This window comes from Gavialis gangeticus, unplaced genomic scaffold (assembly GCF_001723915.1).
Source record: "Gavialis gangeticus isolate Ggan-Ray unplaced genomic scaffold, GavGan_comp1, whole genome shotgun sequence".
Taxonomy (NCBI): Eukaryota; Metazoa; Chordata; order Crocodylia; family Gavialidae; genus Gavialis; species Gavialis gangeticus.
Genome location: NW_017728996.1, coordinates 12355642 through 12359525, shown reverse-complemented (window position 1 = coordinate 12359525; position 3884 = coordinate 12355642). Strand labels below are relative to the sequence as shown.

At 36.7% G+C, this 3884-nt stretch overlaps 1 long non-coding RNA gene across 1 annotated transcript in view; it reads right to left on the bottom strand.

The window, feature by feature from the left end:
* Nucleotides 1-1659, bottom strand: part of LOC109288356 — an 8335-nt gene extending 6676 nt beyond the window's left edge. The window contains exon 1 of the long non-coding RNA XR_002095113.1: nucleotides 1540-1659. This is a non-coding gene — a long non-coding RNA (uncharacterized LOC109288356). The remainder of the gene's footprint in view (nucleotides 1-1539) is intronic.
* Between the last annotated feature and the right edge of the window lie 2225 nt (nucleotides 1660-3884).

Genomic DNA, 3884 nt, shown 5'->3' with positions numbered 1-3884 from the left:
CTATGACTTTTAGATCTTTTCTTTTTAAACAAAGTTTTCCAGCTTGTTGGCCAGGTTTGCCATGCACCACAACAGTTGCCTCTTAGTATGATTAGGAATAGTACAGGCACTTTTCTTTTGTAGAAAAGAACAAAGGGATGCAGAAGAGTTTGGTTTTTCTCAGTTCAGGATGCATTACTCTCTTCCCCTTGACTGTTTCTTAGATCAAGTGTGATTTTGGCTTGCTAGCATGCACTAGCAAGAGAACTAGAAGTTTCTGCAATAGCACCTACTTGTGGAATAATACATATTATTTACTCAGTAGACTGGAACTTCTCTGTAAACTATGCTGATAATCACCGCTAAAGGTGTATACTTCTAAAATTTCATTGGGAAGTAATTACAAGTCATCTAGCATCATTTGCTATCTCAGCCAATTATTTTTTTCTTCAAAATGCCAGAAATGATTACGGCATAAAATCTATCAAATAGTTCTCTAGCATTATATCTCATTAAAAAAAGTCATTCTCAATTTGCATAAGTGCAGAATGGCTTGTTTTGCTATTGTCTAAATTAAAATTGACTGAAGCACCATTCAGAAATTTAGGCAAGTCCAACCACATCCTATCTAAGCAACTAATCTCCAGAGCACTTTGTGGCTGAATTCTATAACTCTTAATAATTTAGAGTCTGAAGGACAGGGCTCATTAGAGACTGAAAATGGCAGTACTAAAAAATATCCATTTAAAATTAACAATACTATTCAGTTTGGGAAGGAAGAGATGGGAGTGTCTGGATAAGCATAATAATAGTTTTTGTTATAGAAAGGTGCACTCACAGAGCGTTAATACACCAAATGCCATTAAAATTCAGCATGCATTAAACTTCTACTTTTATTCTGGTCTTCGCAGCGCCCCTTATATCTGGAACACCAGATATGGAAACAATGATGGTGAATTTAACTAGTGCAGGCCTAAACCAATGCACAAGTGTGTTTTCCCATTGATTTCATTGTTTCATTGACCAACAGATTGTCTTGCCAGTGCATACTCTGCATAGGCTACAAACCAAAAATGGCAGCCTTTGAAATGATAGTGTTCACTGCTAAATAAATGTACTGAATATACAAGCAAAAGTAGTGAAATAAAAGTAGTATGTAATATTACTAGCATTTGCCTGACACTATTTCTCTCATATCCATCAATGGGAGATGTAGTCAATGGGTGAGGAAAATCAGGATGCTGGTGAGATGCTATGTTCCAGTCACCCAAGTCTGACAGTTTTGGATTATGCACACAATTAACCCTTGGCTTCATCCTGTATTATTTCTATCCCAAAATATGTTGAAGTAGCTTTAAAAATATTGATGGGTGCAAAAGGTCCAATGAGCCAAATGCTACTCTCCAATGGAAACTGTGGGAAGCAATCATTTGAGTTATCTATACCATGGGTTAAAATTTCAGGCAGAACTTTGCACCTAGATTTAAAAAAAAATAAAAGCATAGATAGATAGATAGATAGATAGATAGATAGAACATCACAAGATGGCAAAAACCATACCTGTCTATATCATATTTTAGTGTGTTTAGTTGATTACAAGGACACTGTTAACAGTGTTATTCTTACTCAGCAACGAGATTGAAAAGGAAGAGAGCACACTGGTATTAGGTCAGGGTGCAAAGCTTTCCTGCAGGTCTGAGTCCCACCTGCACTTTCTGATTGGCTACGCTTGCTGTCGGAGTCATTGAGTGCACGGCAGGAGGATTTGGGAATGATTAATTGCCCTGTCTTGTGAGTGGAGAGTTCTGAGCAGCAGGGTTCTCCGTATATGTAAATACAAGTGGTCTCAGCGCTGTAACGGGACCAAATGAAATGAATAAAATGACTTAACAAAAGGACTTGACTTGGAATGTTTAGATTTTGAAGATTAGTTTCTATTATATCCCAGTGGGAGAAAAGAATATGTTGTATGGGAAACTGGATAGGCTTAATGTTCCACAAAACTGAATTATTCCACTTCCAAACCAATGTTTGGCTTAGACTACCAGTGGAATCAGTTCACAGTCAGAAAAAAACCCCCAAAGAACCAGATGCTTACGATGATTATAAAATATCTTTCTACTGATTCTACTTGTAGTTTATACAACTAGAATTGTACTATAAGGTCAAAAGCACTCCAAATTAAATTATGCTATGGTAAAAGCTCAATTTCCTCCTCATTATTTGCTCAATCTGAGTCAAATGTGCTTATCAACAGATCATTATGCAATGTTATACTGGGATGATAAAAAAAAAATCACATTTCTGTGTAGAAATCTAAGTGTGGAACCTCAATAAGTAAGGATCTGGCATATAAACTTCCGAAAGTATGAAGAACATCCATTTCCACTCTTTCAATGGAAGTTACATGAAATGCAAAGGATAGTCTCTCCCATTCCTTTTCCATAAACAATGATCCAGATTTTCTCCATTTCTGTATGTTTTATACATTCATTTTGAATCCATTTGATATAATAAAACATTTATGACACAAAAATCAATCTTTCTCAATATTTTCATCGCTTATATGTGTCTCAAGATCACATTTAATTTGCTATATGAAATATTCTTTCTACTTCTATGATAAAGGATGAGAACAGATGTTTTCAGAAAAGTCATTTTGGAGACTGGGTATTTCTGCAGTTTTGAAGAACATGCTGTCAAAGTGGTGTTTATAGAAGCAAACCATGAACTAGTGTGAAGAAAATCAAAGAATCATAGCATTTCAGAAAGAAAACACCTTCTGAACAACTTTTTACTCTTCCAGGTATTTTACTTTTGATATTACCAAGTGTCCTGTCCAAAGACTAGCAGTAATATATGCATATAGGAATAATCAAAAAAAAAAAGTTTTCTGTCTCTCGTGTGCTTTGAGAATAAATAAACTGTACAACTTTGAGACCTGAAATGAAATAAAAACCCCATGGTGACTGAAGTCTCAGAAAATCAGATAAATAAAAAGTGCCACTTAACTCTTATTGTCCCCAATAGCAGTAGTTGAAATTGCATTACAGACTGTGAAATAAAATAATACCACCCTGTAACAAGCTGGCAACATTTGTCTGAAACATCCCATCCAATTAATGGGCTCTGATCCTTTTAAGGTATGTTAAATGATTTCTGTTGACTTGCTGAATCAGGTGGTTCATTGCCTAACCCGGACGGAAGGGAGGTGGGAGTGTTTTTTTCAGGAGATGGAGGAAGAGGGCTGGGTTCTTCTAAAAGGGGAACCTAATAGCAACTAAAGTTGGGCACAATGTAAGCCGAACAGTAAGCTATTTTTTAAGTGAATCACCGCATGAAAACCATTGTGCTTCAGGTAGGAGGGCAAGTGTGTCTCCATATCCACTGACATTCCAATATTGGGGGTATTGTAAATTTGAGGAAAAAGGAAACCACAGTTTTTTCTAACTAGCCCTCTGTACTGGGAATTTTCACTGATTTCCTAAGCGACAGCGTAATGGGTTAAAAATGCATTCTTGTTTTTTTGCACCTTTTTACAAGTGCACCAGCACCCAGTAAATAAAGTAGCAGCCTGTGTCCCTTTTAGCAAAAGCCATATATCTGTTCAGACTTGTAATTTGCTCCGTTTATATCCTTTGCCCTTGAACTCTGGTTATTAACGCAATGTTTCTCCAAATGATGCCATATAACTCTGCTGCAAGCACATTCATAGTGACACCACACAAACAACCGAGGGGCCATATCTTGCTGGAGAAAAAAAAAAGGCAGGGGAGCAGAAGGGGTGGAAAGCAGCACAAGCTGAATTACATGAGAAGTAGAACATTACCCAGAAGGATACAAGCTATAGAGGAGTAAATATTACCATACTGAAACCTGTATTTGAAACCACACCTATGGGGTGA